A 13307-nucleotide genomic window follows, 5' to 3' on the forward strand; every position below is an offset into this window, starting at 1 on the left:
TATTAATATTTCTTTCACCTTTTTTTGTTCATAGAAATCCATTCTCTAGGGGCGGCTCAGTCGGATGAGTGTCTGATTCTTGGTTTCAGCTGGGGTCATTATCTCAAGGTCATGAGATCAAGCCCTGCATTAGGCTTGGTGTTCAGTGGGGAGTCTGCTTAAAGAGTCTCTCCCTTTGCCCCTCCCTCCACTCACGCACGTGCCCTTGTGCACACGTGCTCTCTCTCTCTCTCTGAAATAAATAAATAAACAAACAAAAAAACAAATAAATCTTTTTTTTAATAAAAGGAAATCCACTCTCTAGAATCACTTAACTATTTATGTACATTTTTCTCTTTCACTTATGATTTTGGATTTTTATATTTAAATGCTAACATCTATGAACTTATTTTGGTATGAAATGAGCTGCTATAGCTTCATTTTTTTCCATCAAATAGCTCCTCTTCTCAAGAATGTAGGAATCTATTTCTTCCTTACCTCTGACATTTTTGAACTAGGCTTACACTGCTGGATTTCCTGGGTCTCCAGCTCGCAAACAGAGATCGTGGGACTTCTCAGCCTCCATAATCACATGAGGCAATCCTTCATCATAATTCTCTTTCTACATGTCTATAGAGATCCTATTCGTCCTTTGTTTTTGGAGAAGTTGAATAATAGAGGAGAGAAGACAAATGAACATTTGCCACAGGGTGTGATTGGTAGTTGCAGGAGAAAGGTGAAAACGAGCTGCCTCTCTGGGAGTTCCGTGAAGTCTGGGAAGTCTTCACAGAAGAGACAGTGCTGGAAGTAGGAATACTGGGCACTCAGTACAGTCCTCTAAGTCCACTCACACCCTCAAAAATGTTGTTAATGAGTAGCCAGGTCTAATCCAGTGTTTCTCAACCTCAGGGCTGTTGCTATTCAGGGCTGGGTACTTCTGTTGTAGGTGCTGTGCTGTGCACTGTAGGGTGTTCCACAGCCTCTACCTACTAGATGCTGGGTGGCACAGACCACCCCTGGTGGAGAACCCTAATCTATTCCTATCTCTTCTCATTCGTTCTGAACACAGAAATGAACATTTGGATAATACAAGAAAGAGTAAGACTCTCAAGCTTCGGTTAGTTATCCATCCTCCCCCAGGTATGGTATAAATAGTACTGTAGTCCTTAAAACAAATAAAAGGCTTCTTCAAGCAACACAGTCTACAAGGAAAACCTGTAACCTCAAGGGACGTCCCACACCCCTTCTGAAAGATTCAAAGAGACAATCATAAGATCAGCTCCTTCACCAGCAACACAGCACAAATAAAAATATTCATGCACAAATATGTATATCCACAGAGGAGGTCCATTTCACTAACATTATTTATAGCCACATGACATTTTAGTACCAGAAGTTCATTGGAAATGGTTTAGATCAGTGGTTCCTAAGCTCTCGGGCTTGCTTGGCAAATGTGCAGATTCGCAGGCCCCACCCTGGCCCCACTTGCTCATTACGGTCAAGATGGGAGCCCGAGAACCTGTTTCTAGGAAGTGCCTAGGTGGTTCTTTTGATTCGGCAAGTTCCTACAACTCCCATCTGGGGTGGCCCTTCATCTCACAGAGGAGACACGGAGCTCTAGAGAGCTGATTTTCCCATCATCCTCCGGGTGGAAGGTGACAACCCAGGACTCAGACCAGGAGGCTCCTGACTCCTAGTCCAGTGCTCTTCCCCTAACACCAACCTGAGGCTGGTAGGCAGCAAAGCCTTCAGGAAGAAGCTATTCCAGGTTGGGTGAGAGGAGGATTGAGAAATGGAATGGAGCAAATCACCTGTTTTTATGACGTTCTGGCCATCAGCAAACTTCCTGTAAAGGACAAGAGAGAAAACACTTTTTACTTTGTAGGCCATATGATCTCTGTCTTAGGTGGAGGTAGCTCCCAAAGCAACTGTGGGCAATACATATACGGCCCAGGTATTTTGGGCTCCAAAATACCTCGAACTTACCCAGGCCAGGTGCTGTGACTCACCCACCTCTGATGCAGATGACTTTGGCTAAAATAAACATCAAGTAAGGCCTTGAAAGGAAAGGGAGGGAGGAGTGATGGGGAGGGGAGGGCAAGCCGAAATCTGGCCTGGGGCCCAAGAGTTGCAAATAAGTTCTGTGCTACTCAGCTAAATGCACCTTAGGAGCTTCCGCCTGATGGAAGGTCAATAACTAAGCAAACTCCATAAAGTGTTACCCTAGTTTGAGTTCTCCAGACAGCAGCCCTGAGGCCAGGACTCAGGTACATTTAGGACAGTGGGAAATACCCTGTGGGAACCAGGAAAGTAAGATCTGGGAGGCCAGTGAGGAAATGCTGGGTGCTTTTCAAGGTCATAGCCACTGGCACTGCCTGGGATCCGGTTAGAGACATCCGGTCTCAGGTCCCGCCTGGAAACTACTTGAGTCAGAATAGGATTTTGAACAAAACCATAAGTGTTCATACGCACAAGGAGGCTTTAAAAGCCCTGTTACTGCGGAACGCGAGTCTTGGATTTACACCCCCAGAGAGCTAGGGTGTTCACACACCAAGTCTTGCTGGCCCTGGCTGAAATCTATGGAGGTGTGTGGATTAGCACCCCTTCCTCCCCCAAGTTCACTCGTCCTCGCCCCCTGCCCTCGATCTCCACACTTCTCGTCTGTTCTGTGTGCCATGGAGCAGCCTTCGGGAAAGCAATGCAGGAAGAGCAGCTGGAAGTTAGGCCTCTGCACCAATGTAGGGAGGCCCAGGGACGTGGGTGGGGCTCCAGCAACCTGCAATTGCTGCTGAGAGACACAACCTAACAAAGTTGGGGGTTTTGCCTTGAGATACAGCCTGTGCTGGTGGGAAGAACCGAGCTCTAGAGTCCTACAGCCCTGGGTTCAAAACCTGACTGTATCCCATATCAAGTTCCCAACAGGAGGGATACCTGGCCCCTCAAAAATTCAGTTTCATCTCTGAATGGGGATATTTAGACCTTCCTTGATTCCTTATAGTCAGGAACATTATAAACACTCAAAAATAATACCAACATTATGGTTTTGTTACTCCTGCCCAGCTATTACCCTTTCGACGCTGAACTCTCACAGCCTGAAGTTCAGGGCTGAGTCATAATGACTAGGGTTGTTGTGCCCAAGATCACAAATCCGAAACCACCCGAGGAGCCGACACCGATGCAAACACACGAGGGTTTATTTACAAGCTCGAGCTTGGGTCCAAGTATACCCCACACAGCAGAGCAGGGACTTGGACCCCGAGGTGGGTTTCAGCTTCGTTTTAAGGGCTGGTCTAGGGGACCTCCAGGAGGGGGGGCGAGAATTTCTCAAGTTCTGTTTACATTTTGATATGGGGCCTTCAAGGGCATTGAGCTCTGTTCTCATTCTAATAGGGGCTTCCTGCCCTTGGCTCGGGCTCTGTTTTTATTCTAATATGGGGCTTTCTAGGACGTTAAGCTGTAAGCTGTTTTCTTCCTGTAACTGAAGTAAGGTAATGTTCAGCTCTTATTCACAGGGGACTGGGATGGCTGTACTTGTGATAACGCTGAACTTAAAGTGGAATGGCCTTAATTTTCTCGGCCTCCACAGGGTAAGAACCTGGACAACTATATACATTAGTCAGGGATCTCCAGGGAGACAGAACCAAGAGGACACGTAGAGACACAGGGAAAGAGAATTATTAGGAGGGACTGGCTCGTGTGGTTGTGAGGCTTAGAAGTCCCATCAACTGCAGCTGGAGGCCCAGGAAAGATGTCTGTGTAGGTCCTGCCAAAACCTGAAGGCCAAAGAGCCAAGAATGCCAATGGTCTAAGTCTGAGTCTAAAGAACCAAGAGCCGGCAGGACTGTGTTCAAAGGCATGAGAATATGGGTGTCCCAGCTCAAGGAGAGACCAAGTTCACCCCTCTTGTACCTTCATACTCTCCAGTGGACTGGAGACTGGGTGGACTTAGTCTCCAGTGGACTGGGTGATACCCATCCACACTGGTGAGGAAGAGCCCTCATCAGTCTACAGTTTCAAATGCTAATGTCTTCCAGAAACACCCTCACAGAGACACCCAGTAACAATGTGTTACCAACTGGGGGGCACCTCTCAGCCCAGTCAGGTTAATGCATAAAATTAACCATCACACCATCCTCCACAAGGTGAGTTGTGAGTCTTACTTTATCAGAGGCTTCTTCTTTATCTGTTTGGAAAATGGGAGCACTCAAGGCAAAAGGAACAGTAGGCTCAAAAGCCCTATGTTAGTCACTGTCATTTAGTCCTCTAAGACAGAAATCGGGGGGGTGGCATGAGTTACCCTCCCTCCTCACCCACAGTGTTCATTCAACAACAGATATGACTGAGTTTCAACCTAAAATACTTCTCAATTCAGTCACCTCATTTTCAAGCCAACCTTCATTTCTTTAAGTCAGGCCCTACCCCCATCCTGTCTTTCTGCAAATCTCTATTCTTTTTTTTTTTTATTTATTTTTTATTGGTGTTCAATTTGCCAACATATAGAATAACACCCAGTGCTCATCCCATCAAGTGCCCCCCTCAGTGCCCCTCACCCAGTCACCCCCACCCCCCGCCCACCTCCCTTTCTACCACCCCTTGTTCGTTTCCCAGAGTTAGGAGTCTCTCATGTTCTGTCTCCCTCTCTGATATTTCCCACTCACATTTTCTCCTTTCCCCTTTATTCCCTTTCACTATTTTTTATATTCCCCAAATGAATGAGACCATATAATGTTTGTCCTTCTCCGATTGACTTATTTCATTCAGCATAATACCCTCCAGTTTCATCCACATCGAAGCAAATGGTGGGTATTTGTCGTTTCTAATGGCTGAGGAATATTCCATTGTGTACATAAACCACATCTTCTTTATCCATTCATCTTTCGATGGGCACCGAGGCTCCTTCCACAGTTTGGCTATTATGGACATTGCTGCTAGAAACATCGGGGTGCAGGTTTCCTGGCATTTCACTGCATCTGTATCTTTGGGGTAAATCCCCAGCAGTGCAATTGCTGGGTCATAGGGCAGGTCTATTTTTAACTCTTTGAGGAACCTCCACACAGTTTTCCTGAGTGGCTGCACCAGTTCATATTCCCAACAGTGTAAGAGGGTTCCCTTTTCTCCACATCCTCTCCAAAATTTGTTGTTTCCTGCCTTGTTAATTATCCCCATTCTCACTGGTGTGAGGTGGTATCTCATTGTGGTTTTGATTTGTATTTCCCTGATGGCAAGTGATGTGGAGCATTTTCTCATGTGCCTGTTGGCCATGTCTATGAAATGGGCAAAAGACACAGATCTCCATTCTTTATCACCTTTGAATCCTTCCTCCCCCAAGGTGATCCATGGGGGGAAAATGCTACCGTGACTTAAGATCCAGAGACCCTGGCCTAAAGCAGGAGTCTTCACACTGCACTTCAAGGGAACTTTTAAGCGTCTGTGGAATGGTGAGGGGCTCCTGCCCTTCTTACTTAAACCAAAGCAGTGCCAGCTCTGTGGATTTTATCTGTTGAGCTCCCTTTTGGTTTAAAAAAAAGTGCTGCCCTGCTTAAAACAAAAATCAAAACAACAGACAGGGGCTTCTGGCTGCCCAGTTGGAGGAGCATGTGACTCTTGATCTCGGGATTGTGAGTTCAAGCCCCATGTTGAGTGTAGAGATTATCTAAAATAAATACAATTTTAAAACAAACAAAGCAGACAAGTAACCACATCCACACTTTTGAAAAATGAAATACAGGGCCCTTGGCGCTCTTGAGCCATGGCCCCCAGCTGCATCTTTGCCTTTCTCCCTATTTCTTTTTCATTCGTATAGTGTTTATCTAGATCCTCTAGGGCTATACTTTTCAAATGTTTTAGTCTCAGGACCTATTTATACTTTTTAAAAATATGGATCCTCCATCTTAGTATCTTCTCACCTCAAACAAATTACCACACATATAAGCTCTTAAACAGGGAACATCCTGAAGATGGCGGAAGAGTAGGGTCCCCAAATCACCTGTCTCCACCAAATTACCTAGAAAACCTTCAAATTATCCTGAAAATCTATGAATTCGGCCTGAGAATTAAAGAGAGAACAGCTGGAATGCTACAGTGAGAAGAGTTAGCGCTTCTATCAAGGTAGGAAGACGGGGGAAAGAATTAAAGGAACAAAAGGCGTCCAAGGGGGAGGGGCCCCGCGAGGAGCCCGGCTGAGGCCGGGGCGAGTGTCCCCAGGACAGGAGAGCCCCGTCCCGGAGAAGCAGGAGCTGCACCAACCTTCCCGGGCGGAAAGGGGCTCGCAGGGAGGTGGAGCAGGACCCAGGAGGGCGGGGATGCCCTCGGGCTCCCTGGGACACTAACAGGGACCTGCGCCCCGGGAGAGTGCGCCGAGCTCCCTAAGGGCTGCAGCGCGCACGGGGGGGACCCGGAGCAGCTCGGAGGGGCTCGGGCGGAGGAAGCGGCTCCGTGCGGAGGGGGCGGCGCGGTTCCAGGAGCAGCTCGGAGGGGCTCGGGGGCGGCTTCGCGGAGGGGGCTGCGCGGCCGGGAGCCCGAATCCAACAGCGCAGGGTCCGGAGCACAGGGCGCCGGGACACAGCCCAGAATCCGGCCTCCCCCCGGGACAGGCAGAGGCAGGGAGGGCCCAGGACAGCAAGGACGCTCCTGCCCCGAGCTGAGCAGATCAGCAGCCCCGCCCCAGAGCCCCCAGGCCCTGCAGACGGAGAGCTCCGGAGCTACTGCGGGGCTGAATCCAGGGCTCCAGAGCTGGCCCCGCCACTGGGGCTGTTCCTCCTGGGGCCTCACGGGGTAAACAACCCCCACTGAGCCCTGCACCAGGCAGGGGGCAGAGCAGCTCCCCCAAATGCTAACACCTGAAAATCAGCACAACAGGCCCCTCCCCCTGAAGACCAGCTAGACGGACAAGTTCTAGAGGAAGTCAAGGGACTCAAAGTATACAGAATCAGAAGATACTCCCCCGTGGTTCTTTTTTTCTCTTTCTTTCTTTCTTTTTCTTTCTTTCTTTCTTTCTTTTTTTTGTTGTTGTTTAGTTTTGTTTTGTTTTGCTTTTTGATTTGTTTCCTTCCCCCACCCCCTTTTTTTTCCTTTATTTTCTTTCTCTTTTTCTTCTTCTTTTTTTTTTTTTTTTGTTTTTCTCTTCCTTTTTTTTTCATCTTTCTCTTCTCTTTCCTTCTTTCTCTCCTCTTTTTCTCCTTTTCCCAAGACAACTAGCTTTTGGCCACTCTGCACTGAGCAAAATGACTAGAAGGAAAACCTCACCTCAAAAGAAAGAATCAGAAACAGTCCTCTCTCCCACAGAGTTACAAAATCTGGATTGCAATTCAATGTCAGAAAGCCAATTCAGAAGCACTATTATACAGCTACTGGTGGCTCTAGAAAAAAGCATAAAGGACTCAAGAGACTTCATGACTGCAGAATTTAGAGCTAATCAGGCAAAATTAAAAATCAATTGAATGAGATGCAATCCAAACTAGAAGTCCTAACGACGAGGGTTAACGAGTTGGAAGAACGAGTGAGTGACATAGAAGATAGTTGAAGGCAAAGAGGTAAACTGAGGAAAAAAGAGACAAACAATTAAAAGACCATGAAGATAGATTAAGGGAAATAAACGACAGCCTGAGGAAGAAAAACTTACGTTTAATTGGGGTTCCCGAGGGCGCCGAAAGGGACAGAGGGCCAGAATATGTATTTGAACAAATTCTAGCTGAAAACTTTCCTAATCTGGGAAGGGAAACAGGCATTCAGATCCATGAAATAGAGATCCCCCCCTAAAATCAATAAAAACCGTTCAACACCTCGACATTTAATAGTGAAGCTTGCAAATTCCAAAGATAAAGAGAAGATCCTTAAAGCAGCAAGAGACAAGAAATCCCTGACTTTTATGGGGAGGAGTATTAGGGTAACAGCAGACCTCTCCACAGAGACCTGGCAGGCCAAAAAGGGCTGGCAGAATATATTCAGGGTCCTAAATGAGAAGAACATGCAACCAAGAATACTTTATCCAGCAAGGCTCTCATTCAAAATGGAAGGAGAGATAAAGAGCTTCCAAGACAGGTAGCAACTGAAAGAATATGTGACCTCCAAACCAGCTCTGCAAGAAATTTTAAGGAGGACTCTTAAAATTCCCCTTTAAGAAGAAGTTCAGTGGAACAATCCACAAAAACAAGGACTGAATAGATATCATGATGACACTAAACTCATATCTCTCAATAGTAACTCTGAATGTGAATGGGCTTAATGATCCCATCAAAAGGCGCAGGGTTTCAGACTGGATAAAAAAGCAGGACCCATCTATTTGCTGTCTACAAGAGACTCATTTTAGACAGAAGGACACCTACAACCTGAAAATAAAAGGTTGGAGAACCACTTACCATTCGAATGGTCCTCAAAAGAAAGCAGGGGTAGCCATCCTTATATCAGATAAACTAAAATTTACCCCGAAGACTGTAGTGAGAGATGAAGAGGGACACTATATCATACTTAAAGGATCTATCCAACAAGAGGACTTAACAATCCTCAATATATATGCCCCGAATGTGGGAGCTGCCAAATATATAAATCAATTATTAACCAAAGTGAAGAAATACTTAGATAATAATACACTTATACTTGGTGACTTCAATCTAGCTCTTTCTATACTCGATTAGGTCTTCAAAGCACAACATCTCCAAAGAAACGAGAGCTTTGAATGATACACTGGACCAGATGGATTTCACAGATATCTACAGAACTTTACATCCAAACTCAACTGAATACACATTCTTCTCAAGTGCACATGGAACTTTCTCCAGAATAGACCACATACTGGGTCACAAATCGGGTCTGAACCGATACCAAAAGATTGGGATCGTCCCCTGCATATTCTCAGACCATAATGCCTTGAAATTAGAACTAAATCACAACAAGAAGTTTGGAAGGACCTCAAACACATGGAGGTTAAGGACCATCCTGCTAAAAGATGAAAGGATCAACCAGGAAATTAAGGAAGAATTAAAAAGATTCATGGAAACTAATGAGAATGAAGATACAACCGTTCAAAATCTTTGGGATGCAGCAAAAGCAGTCCTAAGGGGGAAATACATCGCAATACAAGCATCCATTCAAAAACTGGAAAGAACTCAAATACAAAAGCTAACCTTACACATTAAGGAGCTAGAGAAAAAACAGCAAATAGATTCTACACCCAGGAGAAGAAGAGAGTTAATAAAGATTCGAGCAGAAGTCAACGAAATCGAGACCAGAAGAACTGTGGAACATATCAACAGAACCAGGAGTTGGTTCTTTGAAAGAATTAATAAGATAGATAAACCATTAGCCAGCCTTATTAAAAAGAAGAGAGAGAAGACTCAAATTAATAAAATCATGAATGAGAAAGGAGAGATCACTACCAACACCAAGGAAATACAAACGATTTTAAAAACATATTATGAACAGCTATATGCCAATAAATTAGGCAATCTAGAAGAAATGGACGCATTCCTGGAAAGCCACAAACTACCAAAACTGGAACAGGAAGAAATAGAAAACCTGAACAGGCCAATAACCAGGGAGGAAATGAAGCAGTCATCAAAAACCTCCCAAGACACAAGAGTCCAGGGCCAGATGGCTTCCCAGGGGAATTTTATCAAACATTTAAAGAAGAAACCGTACCTATTCTCCTAAAGCTGTTTGGAAAGATAGAAAGAGATGGAGTACTTCCAAATTCGTTCTATGAGGCCAGCATCACCTTAATTCCAAAACCAGACAAAGACCCCACCAAAAAGGAGAATTACAGACCAATATCCCTGATGAACATGGATGCAAAAATTCTCAACAAGATACTGGCCAATAGGATCCAACAATACATTAAGAAAATTATTCACCATGACCAAGTAAGATTTTTCCCCGGGACACAAGGCTGGTTCAACACTCGTAAAACAATCAATGTGATTCATCATATCAGCAAGAGAAAAACCAAGAACCATATGATCCTCTCATTAGATGCAGAGAAAGCATTTGACAAAATACAGCATCCATTTCTGATCAAAACTCTTCAGAGTGTAGGGATAGAGGGAACATTCCTCAACATCTTAAAAGCCATCTACGAAAAGCCCACAGCAAATATCATTCTCAATGGGGAAGCACTGGGAGCCTTTCCCCTAAGATCAGGAGCAAGACAGGGATGTCCACTCTCACCACTGCTATTCAACATAGTACTGGAAGTCCTAGCCTCAGCAATCAGACAACAAAAAGACATTAAAGGCATTCAAATTGGCAAAGAAGAAGTCAAACTCTCCCTCTTCGCCGATGACATGATACTCTACATAGAAAACCCAAAAGACTCCACCTTAAGATTGCTAGAACTCATACAGCAATTCGGTAGCGTGGCAGGATACAAAATCAATGTCCAGAAATCAGTGGCATTTCTATACACTAACAATGAGACTGAAGAAAGAGAAATTAAGGAGTCAATCCCATTTACAATTGCACCCAAAAGCATAAGATACCTAGGAAGAAACCTAACCAAAGAGGTAAAGGATCTATACCCTCAAAACTATAGAACACTTCTGAAAGAAATTGAGGAAGACACAAAGAGATGGAAAAATATTCCATGCTCATGGATTGGCAGAATTAATATTGTGAAAATGTCAATGTTACCCAGGGCAATGTACACGTTTAATGCAATCCCTATCAAAATACCATGGACTTTCTTCAGAGAGTTAGAACAAATTATTTTAAGATTTGTGTGGAATCAGAAAAGACCCCGAATAGCCAGGGGAATTTTAAAAAAGAAAACCATATCTGGGGGCATCACAATGCCAGATTTCAGGTTGTACTACAAAGCTGTGGTCATCAAGACAGTGTGGTACTGGCACAAAAACAGACACATAGATCAATGGAACAGAATAGAGAACCCAGAAGTGGACCCTGAACTCTATGGTCAACTAATATTCGATAAAGGAGGAAAGACTATCCATTGGAAGAAAGACAGTCTCTTCAATAAATGGTGCTGGGAAAATTGGACATCCACATGCAGAAGAATGAAACTAGACCACTCTCTTGCACCATACACAAAGATAAACTCAAAATGGATGAAAGATCTAAATGTGAGACAAGATTCCATCAAAATCCTAGAGAAGAACACAGGCAACACCCTTTTTGAACTCGGCCACAGTAACTTCTTGCAAGATACATCCACGAAGGCAAAAAGAAACAAAAGCAAAAATGAACTATTGGGACTTCATCAAGATAAGAAGCTTTTGCACAGCAAAGGATACAGTCAACAAAACTAAAAGACAACCTACAGAATGGGAGAAGATATTTGCAAATGACATATCAGATAAAGGGCTAGTTTCCAAGATCTATAAAGAACTTATTAAACTCAACACCAAAGAAACAAACAATCCAATCATGAAATGGGCAAAAGACATGAACAGAAATCTCACAGAGGAAGACATAGACATGGCCAACATGCATATGAGAAAATGCTCTGCATCACTTGCCATCAGGGAAATACAAATCAAAACCACAATGAGATACCACTTCATACCAGTGAGAATGGGGCAAATTAACAAGGCAGGAAACAACAAATGTTGGAGAGGATGCGGAGAAAAGGGAACCCTCTTACACTGTTGGTGGGAATGTGAACTGGTGCAGCCACTCTGGAAAACTGTGTGGAGGTTCCTCAAAGAGTTAAAAATAGACCTGCCCTACGACCCAGCAATTGCACTGCTGGGGATTTACCCCAAAGATACAGATGCAATGAAACACCGGGACACCTGCACCCCAATGTTTATAGCAGCAATGGCCACAATAGCCAATTGTGGAAGGAGCCTCGGTGTCCATCGAAAGATGAATGGATAAAGAAGATGTGGTTTATGTATACAATGGAATATTACTCAGCCATTAGAAACGACAAATACCCACCATTTGCTTCAATGTGGATGGAACTGGAGGGTATTATGCTGAGTGAAGTAAGTCAGTCGGAGAAGGACAAACATTATTATGTTCTCATTCATGTGGGGAATATAAATAATAGTGAAAGGGAATATAAGGGAAGGGAGAAGAAATGTGTGGGAAATATCAGAAAGGGAGACAGAACGTAAAGACTGCTAACTCTGGGAAATGAACTAGAGGTGGTAGAAGGGGAGGAGGGCGGGGGGTGGGAGTGATTGGGTGACGGGCACTGGGGGTTATTCTGTACATTGGTAAATTGAACACCAATAAAAAATAAATAAATAAAATAAAATGAAGAATATAATTAAGTAAAAAAAAAATAAACTCTTAAACACCACAGATTTGTTATCTTATGGTTTTCACCATCAGAAGTCCAAAATGAGTCAATGGACTGTATTCCTTCTAGAAATTCTAAAGTAAACAATTATTGTATATTCTACTGTAGGAGATCTCTGAGTCAAGCTTTACAGAAATGATTTATTATACTAAAAGTTTCTTTTCATGAAATTGTATATACGTCATTTTAATTTTCACCTTCTCAGTCTATCCAGGTGTCTCACACATTAAACTCAATTGCTGATGCCAAGGTATGTGTTCTGGGCAGAGCTGTTACATTCTCTTCCTTTCTCACTCCAGCAGTTGGATTAATCAAAACCTTACACCTCAGAGCTGTTGCTAAAGTCATTTGATTCTCTGGTGGTTGCAATCTGGAAATGGTCTCCGTTTAGCGAGCATTTCCTGCAAACCTGGCATTGTGTAAGCACATCCCCTGCTTCCGCGCCTTTGGTCTTCACAACAACACTTCCCCAAAGGAACTATCACGATCCTCACTGTACCAGTGCAGGGAGGACATTAAGAGAAGTCTCGTAACTTCCCAGCCCATTCAGTGGGGACGTGGGTTTGACTGACTCTAGAGAATAGAAAGCGTCCACCACAACATAGCTGATGGTCTCTGGCAGCGTGACTCAGCCCTGCCACACTTGGTATCAACACGACTTTACTATTTCAGAAATTTCTAGTCCTGGAAGATGAAGATCCAAACAACTCAGTTGTTTGTTCCAGGAACTTTCTGAAAATCCATTTATCCGAACAATAGACTACTTAACAAGAGATAGGCCCTTTCTCAGAATTCCCAGCCAGGGTCATCAAAACACTGCTTACTCCCCAAAGCTCACTTCTGAACCTCACCCTGCTGTGTGCACCCATCCTACACCACTGAATCTCCAGGTGCACCCACGTGCACCCTGCTCTGAAAGACCCACATGTCAGACCTCCAAACACCTTAAATCTCTTGCCTTGAGGCAGCGCCTCCTGTCTCTGATGTTATTAAGACTGTCAACCGAGCGGTGTCCTTTACTACAACAAGCAATACACATGGATTTGCTTGATCAATGGATTTTCCCACC

At 44.2% G+C, this 13307-nt stretch overlaps 1 long non-coding RNA gene across 1 annotated transcript in view; it reads right to left on the reverse strand.

Annotated features, from left to right (window-relative positions):
* Positions 1-270: 270 nt before the first annotated feature.
* Positions 271-13307, reverse strand: part of LOC111090070 — a 38577-nt gene continuing 25540 nt past the window's right edge. The window contains exon 3 of the long non-coding RNA XR_005370727.1: positions 271-1825. This is a non-coding gene — a long non-coding RNA (uncharacterized LOC111090070). The remainder of the gene's footprint in view (positions 1826-13307) is intronic.

This window comes from Canis lupus, chromosome 15, assembly GCF_011100685.1.
Source record: "Canis lupus familiaris isolate Mischka breed German Shepherd chromosome 15, alternate assembly UU_Cfam_GSD_1.0, whole genome shotgun sequence".
Lineage (NCBI taxonomy): Eukaryota > Metazoa > Chordata > Mammalia > Carnivora > Canidae > Canis > Canis lupus.